We start from the raw sequence: 13,140 nt of genomic DNA, 5'->3' as shown, positions 1-13,140 counted from the left end.
CAATTTTTCTAAACAACAATCCTACCTACACGATGGGCCAACGCCGGCCACTCCAAGGGACGCAGCCATGCGGTAGAATGACATATCAATATCACTTGCTCCCTCTAACGCATAAATGCGTCCCTTGGTGTGGCCGGTGTTGGCCCATCGTGTAGAGGAGCCATAACCGAGACAGGGAAAGGCGGATGGGCCGTGTGAGATTGATAACACTCGTATAGAGTTAGACCAAGAAAAGTCTGCAGCGATTTTGATAGCCCACGCAGTGGAAGTGTTATTTACACGTCATAAATTCATAGAAGTTTGACGTTTAAAATGACACTAGTTTGCACTGCGTGGGCTATCAAAATCGCTGCAGACTTTTCTCGGTCTGACTCTAGGAATATGTGTGACAAATGACTGGCATCACACGTGTGAAAAATATGCCACAAGTAATAAAGGTAAGGACATGTCAATCATTATTTATCAGGGAATACAAAGGATGAAGGATAGGAAGGATAGGAAGGATGTTTAGCCCGATTTGAGGTATTTTCTAATCGATTTTATATAGATAAATAATAATAGTAATAAGTAGTAGCGATTGTACCCAGTAAAGGATGGCGTCACGTTAGACCGTGGCCGTGCCGGAACTTCCGGCGCTTCGTTTTCTATGGAAAGCACCACGTGATCACCGATCCGCCGTCATAGAAAATTACGTGACGGACGCCTCGGCCTGGGCACGGCCCGGTCTAGCGTGAGTCATCCTTAATGCCGCCAATTAAGAAATTGCACTAGTGGCATTAACTAATTAATACACGATCGCAATACTTCATCATCTTCCTCGCGTTGGCCCGGCATTTTGCCACGGCTCATGAGAGCCTGGGGTCCGCTTGGAAACTAATCCCAGGAATTGGCGTGGGCACTAGTTTTTACGAAAGCGACTGCCATCTGACCTTCCAACCCAGAGGGTAAACTAGCCCTTATTGGGATTACCACCAACTCACATTGATAAAGATTGTCGGTCCATTTGGTTTATGCAAGCATAAAGATACTTAAACGAAACTCTAAGTAGCTGATTCGTTTAGCAGCGTAGCAACCTGTACGGATATGATGGTCGTTCTTGTCTACGTGACAGCGTGATAAAACGGTGTCCGTCACTTTCTTTCCCACGGTGTTAAACAGTGACAGTTATTTTATCACGTGGATAAAGATGGATAAAGCTATCCATAATAGGCTGGCTGGAGCAACCAGGAGCTCACGTGAATCCGCGTCCACCACATCCGCCCATCGATACCTACCTAACTAAAACTAAAACACTAAAGAAGTTAATATGTTTCCTCTGGATTTTGTTACATGTTGGGATGAGAACGATCTTCTGTAAAATATTTTGTTTCCATTTTCTCCGCCTCGCGAACTGTGTCCGGCAGACATTGGTCCGTTGTGTCTGGTACGAGCAGCCTCACGAGTTCCGCGGTCAGGGATACCACAGCGAACGTCAGTGTCGGCAGACCGGACCAGTACACCATCTTCAAAGAACAAAATATTAATGCACCTTCAATTGAAAAACAATGACTATTTATTGTCACAATGGCACAGGGCGGACACGCCATACATCAAAAATGATTTGCGTTTACATGTGTGCGCGGCACGTCTGTACACGCGTCATTGAGTTTCTGACGAAATCCTGACATGCTCTCAGTAGAGCGACTTACGCACACATTCATGTCACGGCCAGTCGCGGGGCGAGGTAATCCGAATCGGGGCGGGGCGGTGCGTGTCCGTTCTGTATGATAATACTATTACTTATTCTGTGACAATGGTTAAAATATGATCACGATAAAATTAAAGATACGATAAAGTTTAAAGAAACTAAATATATATTTAATTACCAGTAAAGGTGTCTGTGGGGCTGTCATAGCCCCAATTCTTCCGATGGACGAGCACAGCGCATGCATAGAGTTTCTTGATTGCGTTGGAAAGAGTTCAGATGTAAACACGTAGACAATACTAAAGTTTGTACATGACAATAGGAAGCCCACCATGTAGTTGGTTATCTGGAGCCAATAGCGATCTGAAAAAAATAGTCGGGCTTTTAAGGTGCTGCACCTACATTGCACAGACAAATATAAGGATTTGGCTTACTTTTTGGTAAAAATGGTTGTCCAGCACAAAAAACAGCGCACGCTACAAAGCAGAATATCAAAGGACCTTTTCTGTTAAACTTATTTATAATAGGTCCCGTGCAAAGATTACCCAGCAATTTCATGACAGACGAGAAGCCAAAATTTAAATATCCTTTGCCTCCTAATAATGTTGAATAGACAATAATTCCAAAATTTACAAGAGTGGCTGCAGTCCACCATTAACACAAACGACAAATCGTTTCAGTAAAGACGGCGATGTGAATGTATATTTTATTACTGTTGTAAAGCTCGGCATTACATCCTTTTCATAATAAATATTATTTATGTTTAAGTTTTCTTCTATTTCCATTTTATTTAGATTAGCTGCGTTTCTTATTATCTTTACTGCTTCGGTTTTCTTTCCATTTGCTAGAATTAAGCCACCTGGGGCTTTCATCTAGCAAGTAAATAGAGAATATGGTCCTTGTTGCCCGATTAAATTTTAAATATATAAATAGATATTCCCAGGTTAAAAATGTACCTCTTCCTCACAGTAACATATTAAGTAACACAACGTTCACCACAATGTATGCATTGTACCGCGCTTAGCAAAAAGACACCCGCGGATACTGAGGTCTCATTTCAATTGCTTGTATAACTAGGCGGGAGTTTAGCTGCCACTAACGTGACCTCGCGATATTTAACTACTATGCGTAATCGGTGAGCTTGCTTATAATGGTTTTTCTGAACATGAAAGTATCTTGCGCTCTGTAAGCGATTGCAATTACAGCACAGACACAATGGAGCGCATTCAGAATGGAAACAAAGAGTTTTGAATGGAAGGTTCACGGATTTCAATCGGAGTTGTGCAAATAAATAAATAAATAAAGCATTGGGTGGGTACCGTATCTAGGGTTACAAACGTTTGCAGCGCAGGAATTTTCCAAACTAAAAAAGATAGACCACCACTATCACCTGGAGAGGAGGAGACGCGCATGTTAAAAGAAGTATATCGGTAAAAATAGAGGGATAGCGAAATTTGAGCTCACTCGAATCTGGATCAGTACTTGGGAAGTTCCTTGCAAAAGACTGCAGCCCTACTGGTTCCTTACTCGGGAGGAAATAGTCTTCTTAATATACCTACCTGATCTGCCCGTGTAAGGGTTGGCCTCTTCTCGGTAGACTTCTTTAGCTTTTACATAGGAGAGCTGGGCTTTAGAAGATGCACTATGTGGGCGTGGGCGGTGAGAAATCTCTATTGGTCATGCAACCTATAAACACAGTAGCACTTTAGGTTAATTCAAGTAAGTATACAAATAATTTATAAATTTATGACTTAAAATTACATCTGTCTAGGAAAAAAATACTTGGTATTCCAATACAAAACTCAACAAGCACAAAACCACGCGATCTTAAATTGGGTTTCCTCGCGTATGGAGACCTGCCAACTTCGAAACAAGATACCTACAATTTCGGAAATTCTATGGAAATTGATACAGTACCACAACCATAGGAACATTGTACGTAGGTATTACTAGTTATTTCATCAATAGGTGTACCAAATTTATTTCAAGCTCCTATATTAGTGAAAAGCTAAAACCAAATCCAATTCAGATTTAACAATTTATTACTGTTTTACGACCTTGAAGATCGCTCACGCTGATTGGTGCATGCACGAAATAAAGTAAAAGTCGTTGCGCGTTAGTCACTAAGACGATTGTCAAGGTCATATCAAAACCACACCAAATTGTTAAATTAGAATCGTACTCCTAGGCAAGTAAAATAATTGATTGTAAAAATAGTCCTAATTTAACTTGTCCGGAGCAAACGTGACATTCTGAGAGATGCTTTATCTTGCCTCTATCACGCAATAAATATACGTTTGCATAATATGCATGTGCTTCCATTGGAGTTCAGTTTTGCGGATAACTAAGTCTACAAACTACAAACATTTTGCATGTTGGCTTTATGTCCACTGAATACTGATTGTAAAACAGGCAAAGAAACATTTATATTTCTAATATACAGTACAGGGTGGATTTTCTTTTTATGTCAGTGAGGGCAGCTATCAGATCCCGTACAGCTACGCGAAATTGGTCTTAGAAGACCTTCCCTCGATTTCAAATCGATGGAGATTGCCGGTTACAGATTTTGGAAAAAACATACAGGGTGTGAGAAAAAGGTCGTGGCTTTTTAGTACATTACCGTAAGTTGACCCCTAGGAAACTATTGATACTGGATAGGAATGGAATCGATTGGCATACAAAAATAGCATGTGAAAAATAAAAGTTTTCATTTTCATACAAATTGTATGGGAAAAGTTTTCCTCGATTTGTGGCTTTTCTAGTCGGAATTCTTTTTTTGCTTCCATACAAGCTTTTGATCCTCAATAGGAATGGGATCGATTGGCATCAAAAAAAAAGTTTGTCAAAAATAACCTTATTCTCGCACCCTGTATGTTTTTTCCAAAATATGTAACAGCCAATCTTCATTAATTTGAAATCGAGGGAAGGTCTTCTCGTAGCAGCACGGGATCTGGTAGCTGCCCTCACTGACCCAAAAAGAAAATCCACCCTGTGTAACTAACAAAATGTTCTAAATGCTAATTAATCTTTGGTGTTTTAGAAAAATAAGAGAAAATTACGACCTAAAAATGCAGGTAACAAGAATTTTATTATAAGATATACGTGTTTTATACTCAAGAGGATAAACTAAAACAGGCCTAACCTATCGCTTTCTTATCTTCATAGTGTGTATGCATTTTATGTTAGGGTTATGCAAATACGATCACGTCTCTTGGTCTTGTTCGCGATTTAAATGGGCTCCTATCCATCTTTGGTGAAGCTCGTATATTCTCACTATGCTATGACACCAATAAATCATTTAGACGTTCGAGAAATCCCATTCCTTTCCACTAAATATGCATAAATATGTATTCATATTTAACCAAGAACAAAATAAGAACCGGGAAACTCTAAGTATCGTTTTCTGTTGTAATGCATGGCCAGTTATCATGGTAATAAGAGTCATTATATTTCCGGATTTATAATTGTTTGATCATTCTACATATATGTAGGTATAGTCTATTATAGTATTTTATGCAACCGTTGTTTAAGAGGGGTCAAAAAAGGCGAGTGGCGTGAGTAACAATTTGAGGCGAAGCCGAAAATTGTTAATAAAGACGCCACGAGTATTTTTTGACTCAGTTAAACAACGTTGCATACAATACTTTTTCTACGACCAAGCACTTTGAAAAAAAATTGTTAAATTAACAAATATTTTTCATTCATGAAAAATAATACTTAACAAGTGGAATCGTATAGGACATATATGTAGGTAAACAAACCAAACCCGGCCACCGCGCCCCGCGCCCCACGGCCGGTTGGTCAGTGACACCTTCTTGTAACTCATGAGGCCCTGGTACTTGCTCTTAGTTATAGTGTGTCAAAGGACTGTCTTATTTCAAACATAGACAGAGATAATCATACTATCTTTGTCTTACACTAGTACTAGCACCCAAAAGAAAAGGATAAAAATAGTTTTTTTTGTTCCTATTTACTGACAAATTGGTTTGACCAACTATAAATTATAATTTTGGATAGTTTTTTTTCTCGATTTTGGCCAACCGCGCCCCGCGCCCCACGGCCGGTTGGTCAGCGACACCTTCTTGTAACTCATGAGGCCCTGGTACTTGCTCTTAGTTAAATTTCAATTTTGGATAGTTTTTTTTCTCGATTTTGGCCACAGTAGCCTATGGAGACTAACAAGCAACGCTAAGCGGTGTTCGTAGTCTATGGATCTTGCTATATTACGGGTGTTACATGCGCGTTTCTGACTTCTGAAGCAATTTTATTGTTTCTACTATAGAACCTAATGAATATTTTGTAAATTGGCAGCAATGCACTTAGTACTCATCTGTCAGAGATGACAATTAAAATTAGGTTGGCAACAATGTATTTCATACAATATTTTTTAAGTGGTGATTACACGAAGTATCGTAAAAGTACCAAAAAGATACTGCATGTATGCACAAATACTTTTTTGGGGAATAGACTAAAGACTTGTCTTGACAACTATAACATAGGGGTTTAAAGGTGTGTGTACTACCTTTTAAATGACAAATAACGGTACGGGAGTAGAAAAAATCCTTAAAAGAAGCTTGGAGCATAGAGCATCGAAAATAACAAAACGCATAATATATAGAGACAGTTCGAAACAATATTTCGGTTCCTTCTGTTCTAACCTACATACGTGCTATATACCTACTCTAAAGTTTTAAGTCTATAAGGTAAGAGTTAAATACAACATAGGAAGATGCTTAATTTTATTACATACCTACTTATTTTCAATTTTAATACAATTAAACACGATTAAGTCCCGAGTAGGTTGAAAATACGACAAAATCGGCATAACCCTGCCTTAAAAAAAAACTCTGATAACTGATCTGTATAATTATTATCAGTTAGAATAAAGTTGAAATGTAATGAAAATTCTGTTTGTTACGAGGCGATTATAAATCCGTGCGTAAATTCTCACGTCTGTCTAACGAATGTTTTAAAAAATGTACTCGCAACATAACGAAATTTCATACTGTTACTTACCATTAAAAACAACAAAACAAATGGCAAGGACACAATCGCTTAAGCCCAGGGGGTTTATTCTAGGATCGATGTCAGTGCGCGTCATATTGCGAGCCTTATCAGGACCGTTTTATCCCGACACATCCATCATACTCAATTTGACAAGCACACATGTTCCTCACTAACGTATGTCGAACGGGAAAATACAATTTACCATCTCATTGCCTTGCCGAGCGTATTTTAGAAATAATATCGAAACATACTCGTGTTCTAAAATATCGAAGTATGTATGCATTAGACGTTTAATTTGTGCAAATCAAACGAGATTTCGGTAAGATTTTACATTGAGTTTTCCAATTTTAGATTGGAATCGTATAGGATAGATAAAGTGACAAGAGAAATGAAGATTAAGTTCGCTAAGCATTAGAAGAAATTTGGACTTAAGACGTTTTACCGAGACTTTTGTAATTTTGTTCGAGTGTTTTCCGAAATCGAATAATGCGACTCCGGGAATTGGAGTTTATCCAATGATAGCCATCGACGTGATCCATTTTGTCGTCGTTTGATATAATCTTAGAATGATATTTTTATACGATTTTTATAGTCCCTCTGAATGTCTTTAAACCACTTAGGACGCCAAACAAAGCATAATTTCCCGCACGGTGAAATTCTTAAAGCAAATCAACCACAAGACCAACGAAATTCGGGGGGAAAATGCGGCAAAAATATAAACAAAAAGTAATCACTTAAATAATAAAAGGGCTTTGAGCTTTTTCTGTTCCGCTTGAGCGCAATTTCCTTGCAAAGAGGTTGTCTCCGTAGTAATGGCAGATAAGACAGGAGGTCTCAAGAGTGGCGCCGTGCTAATTTGAATTAAATTTAGGGGATTACGAGCATCCTTCGTCCGGTAGATTACAGCATCCGTCGCTTTGCATAAACTTACTGGCGATTCTGTAATTCTTGGAGAGTATTCACACGCGTATACATAAACTTAAGTATTTACGGCGCGTGAAATAAAACTGTTTAAAATTTTAAATTCGTTTACGTTTCGCCGCGGAGTGTTTGCACTAAAAGAGAGGATTTGTTTATTCATTTTCGTGCATCCATGTACCTAATTATTTATTTAAAATCTGGTGTCTTCATTGTCGGTCTGTTTTGTTTTATGTAACATTCAAATAATACAAAAAATTCCACCTAAAATAAAATATGCCTACTCTGTTCCCCACTGGATAAATGTACCTACTCAAACGGGAAAATTTATACATATTATGTGAAAACTTTATCATAACTGGTGAATTTATGATATATTTTAAATCGGCATAACAACATACCTACCACAATATAATAATGTGCTTTTACCAAACCATACTTAATAACCAGTAGTGCATTCTTCCTTGATGTGAACCACTTCGCGCCTGTTTTTTGGATACCTGCAGAAAACATGAAATGAAAGAAGTCCCAATTCGATGCAATCTTCTTGACCAAACTGAGGGTGCACGAATGACTTTGACCAAATATTCCTTTTTCTATTAATTTACGCATTTAAAAAAAATCACTGACCATTTCGAAAATTGGTCCAACACCTATTGTGTAGATGTTTATTTCATGTTCCGCCTGAGACCGTCACCATTTGATTTCCGCTTTTACCAACTCGTAAAAACCGTCAATTTCTTTGTCTTTCTTGATATATAAACCACTCCGCGCTTGTATTGTTTTAACTACAAAAACTAAAAGAATTCAAAACCTTTCAAAATGTGACCAAACCAAAGCAAGCAAGACTTCCACCAGATAATCCATTGCCTATTCGTTTAACCCCCAACCTTAAAAAACCACAAAACTCAATTTCCCCGCAACTTAATCGGGACTCGACTGAAATCTTTTCGGAACAGGTGGTTCCTGTATCACGCTAAATGGATAACGGCTTACAGGGTCGCTGAAAAATAAATTCCGGCATAGACGAACGAGGAAACCGGGAAAAGTGGGATAAATATTTGAAGCGAGCATTGTAGGGGAACCTCTAAATAATTTCGCGAGCCGTCGGGGTTATAATACTTCGATAGCAGTGGGGATCTGGGGGTAAGTATTAATTAACAGTGGTGGAAAAGGTAAAATTGAAATAGAAACTGTAAAAACTGAAATGACCCTATAATTTGACACAACTCTGCAGGATTGCCTAGGCAGGAAACATGTTTTACGTTTAAAATACGTTAATAATTCGATGATAAAATTAATTGTATGTATAATGAATTATAAAATTCTGTTTTAATGATTATTATCTCCCTATGTTTTAGTTTTTCATTAATTTTAAAATTATTAATAAGGTAGTATAAAGTACAACTTAAAAGTCCGAGTGCTCGTCACTATAGCACGTACTTACAGTCTTGCATGTTATCTTTGAAGTTACTTCATTAGCAAGGTGATAGCGGGGTGTGAACTATTAGGCATTGAGCACCGGGATGTTTACGAATTCAGATTTTAATAAAATGTGGAGCCACGTCGTGGTCCAATTTTGTAATAAAATTTGGTGACTATCTGTTACCAATAACTTCTTCCTTTCTTTTTTTTGCATTTCCATAAATTTATATCTCCTATTTCGGTTGTTAAATTTAATTGCGAAATAGGACTAAAGGTAGCGTTCGCCGAGCGTTCGCCTCATCTGCACTGTACGCACCTGGAATAGCTAACTGGCTCCGGTGCCCGTGGTCGACCGCTGCCTGTGGCCTTTAACTAAGAGTAGCTTACCGAGTTACCATCGGGCACTACCACTGGATATAGGAACTGTTGGTGGCTGTACCTTCGTATTCTTGCAAATAAACGTTCCTATTCTATAATAGCTCAGTGGCCCCGGTACCTGTGGTCAACCACTTTAACTAAGAGTAACTTACCGAGTTACCATCAGGCACTACCACTGGACAGAGGAACTGTTGGTGGCTGTACCTTCGTATTCTTGCAAATAAACGTTTGTATTCTGTAATAGCTCAGTGGCCCCGATACCTGTGGTCAACCACTTTAACTAAGAGTAACTTACCGAGTTACCATCGGGCACTACCACTGGACATTAGGAACTGTTGGTGGATGTACCTTCGTATTCTTGCAAATAAACGTTTGTATTCTGTAATAGCTCAGTGGCCCCGATACCTGTGGTCCACCACTTTAACTAAGAGTAACTTATCGAGTTACCATCGGGAACTCCCACTGTGCTTTGCTATTGACATATGAACCGTTGCTGATAATTCAATGTAAGTAATACCTACACCTAGTTACTTACTGCGTTTAAGTTGCCTTGCCTTGTACATTATTTTATTCAATTAGGACAATGAAAACATTTTACGATTTAGCTTTACAAAAATCATACAAAAAATTGCGGTTTTCATATTTTTATGCAGTTTATGGCAAATAAATAAATGAAATGAAAGCTTCAGCAGTAGTCCTAGCCTCCTTTTTCCTTACGCAAGCCTTTCCCATGTGACCAAAGCAAAGTTATCTTAGTCATCCAAGTAGGTACGTATTGAGTGCTTCAAAGACGCAACTTAAAAGTGAATAACTTACTTGACTTAATCCATCCGAGTTGCCCATGAGTTGCCGGTGAGTTCATGTAGTGTTGTCCTGCAACAGGATGCACAAATTGCCTAACACCAACTCTAATTACATTCATCTAAGGTTGGGGCATCTATTCTGCGATCAACCATTGTAATCCAAATCAAATTCGAAACATTAAGGCTGCCTTTTCACTGTGCCGCTGTGTCTGTATGTGTGTATGTGTGTGTGTGTATGTGTGTGTGTTTGTGTGTGTGTGTGTGTGCTGTTATCATCTGAGAAGAGACGTGCGAGATCAACCAATAGCAATCCAGCGGAGTGCAAAAGAGTTGTGAATTACAACCAATGGTATGCTATTAATTGATACTTTCACGTGTCCTACTTTCATCTCTCTATTCATCTTTGTCTCAGTGGACAAGCGCCTAAAGGTGGAAGTCAAGAATTTAATTGTCACTACCTTATTGATTATACACCATCATGATTAAGCTTGGTTCAATTTCAGAGGGCCTGACACAATGTTTTCCAACCTGTATATAAATCGCGACCACCCTAAACTGAAGTCTCTATTGCAAAGGTCTCAAAAGTAGTCACGGGAACTTCTTCTTTCCAAACAAAGGAATAAAATTATACAGGAGATCGATTCTAATCTAACAATGTCTTATTGTAACTGCTTTGATACGACCTTGACGACCGTCTTGGCGATTGACGCGCATCTCACGCACGACTTTCACTTCATTTCGCGTACACCAATCAGCGTGAGCGATCTTCAAGGTCGTATCAAATTAAGATCATAACCGTAACATGTTAAATCTGAATTGGGCTCCAGGTTACAAACTTACAATTGGGGATAATTATACTGATATTCATTCTATCAATACATTTTTATTAACTAATTCAAATATTTTAATGAAATTTAAGCGCCGTGAAAATTGAGGCCCAGAGTTGCTCAGCTGTAAAATCAAGCAAACGAAATCTAATAGCTGAATTCAAATGGCAATATCGGATTCTACCCGGTAGTTTACCAGAGGGACTTCAGTGTAATTGGCAATCTTTGCTTTGGAGCGTTGAAGATAACTTTGTTTTGAAGTCTTATATAATTTTTATTTTACTATACAGGGTGATTCATGATGCGTGAGCAGGACCAACCCTACACGCTAATGTTAATCATTCACCGGCGTCTTTAACTGAAATAACCACACGTTAGTTCTATTTTTGGTAAGGATAAATTTAATTATCTACTATAATGGTGAACCTACACCACCAAATTAATAATTAAATATAAAACTTGTATCTGAAACCAATGTTGGGGAGCAAAGTGAACCTATGATTTTCTCAAGATAGCGCCTCTTGCACCATCCCACCGTTTACCGGTTAAACCTGGAGTTACCATGGTTACCAGTACAATTTGACAATGGTTAACTAACCGGTTAACCCCGGGTAAGTGGTATGGTGCAAGTGGCCGTTAGTCGGTTGACTAAGGAAGACCTATTTATTTTCATTTTTTCCTAAGAAATTGCTATGATAATGATTTTAGCCGTTTTTAGCTGCATTTCCCCAAAGCACAATGTTTGTTAAAACCATCTCATTTCCCTGTCGGATGCTCGAGCACCGTCCAAGGCGTAACACCACTAAACCTGCCGTCTTACCACCGACTTAATTAATACTAGACATTCCCGTCGCTTACAGAGCACGGGCGAAAGGAAAATAATGGAATCCAGTACGGCTTAGAACGCACTGCGATTAATTTCTTGCGGTTTCAGACTTGCAAGTGCGTGCGCGTATGAAGCATGTCTTACGTTACACTTCTGAAACCGCAAGAATCTAATCGCAGTGCGTTCTAAGCCTACTCCATGTAGGTAAAGCATTGTAGTTGATGAATAGATTCAAGCACAGTTCTACATTCAAAGACTAAAATAATAGGTTACGATCGCAAATGATATCCGTATAGAGACGACTTTGTATTCAAAATCGTTTGGTGAACGAATAACGATTGCTCGAAACAGAGGCGAGTGATATATCGAGGAAACTGACCAGCTGTGGGATTCTCTTAAATATTAAAGACGTTAATGTGAAAAATATGAAAGAGTAGAATGTAAAGTTGCAGTCCTAGAAAAACACGCATCTGCTTAACTCAGGATGCAATATACATGGTTACAGAACTATACGGACCGTAAACTTTACAGCCCTAACGGTCAGATTACACTGGATACCCGCGAACTAAAGCGCCCGCGCGCGTGTAACCGCTCGTGTACACGGGCTCCTTGCTCATTGCTAAACTGACGGAGGGGAATTCCTTCATTGGAGCATCCAATGAGGTGAACAACGAGTTGAATGCTTAATTTAATTAGTTATCTGACTTAATATTAAACGCTATTGAGTACAATTGAGTACATAGTAACTGAAAGATATTTAATTAGTTACTTGTATGAAAATTTATAGAGTAACATTAAGAGAATTAGTTATAATACTTAGAACTACAATCTAAATAAAAATGTACAACTATCAATTGGTAGTTTAATTAATTAAGTTAGGTTGATAAGACAAACCAATAAGTACGTGGGATTAGGTTAACAAGCGGGACCGTAAGTCCTTTTGAGATGCTGACGAAATGTGTTGGTCATATAAAAACATATTATATAAATTTTATTACACCTTATTAATATTCGATTATTCAGTCAATCAACAGATCAAGTGATAATAAAACGTTATAATTATTACTTCAACTTCAACATTTATTCAGCAAATAGGCCACAAGGGCACTTTTACACGTCAACATTGAATTTACATACAAGCAATTATTAACACTATTAACAATTATTATTTATATTAACCAAGATCACACATTATTCAATCCATTATTGAATATTGTATAATTCTCGTGAAATAGGTACATTTTCGTGTTGAAAAAAAAAACAAAACAAAGC

The 13,140-nt window shown here is 38.2% G+C and overlaps 1 pseudogene; it reads right to left on the bottom strand.

Annotated features, from left to right (window-relative positions):
• Positions 1-1,325: 1,325 nt before the first annotated feature.
• Positions 1,326-12,515, bottom strand: LOC134656585 (organic cation/carnitine transporter 2-like; annotated as a pseudogene).
• Positions 12,516-13,140: the final 625 nt, after the last annotated feature.

The sequence above is a fragment of the Cydia amplana genome, chromosome 18, assembly GCF_948474715.1.
Source record: "Cydia amplana chromosome 18, ilCydAmpl1.1, whole genome shotgun sequence".
NCBI classification, from domain to species: domain Eukaryota; kingdom Metazoa; phylum Arthropoda; class Insecta; order Lepidoptera; family Tortricidae; genus Cydia; species Cydia amplana.
Note: the sequence above shows the minus strand (reverse complement) of the source record. Positions and strands in the feature narration are given on the sequence as shown.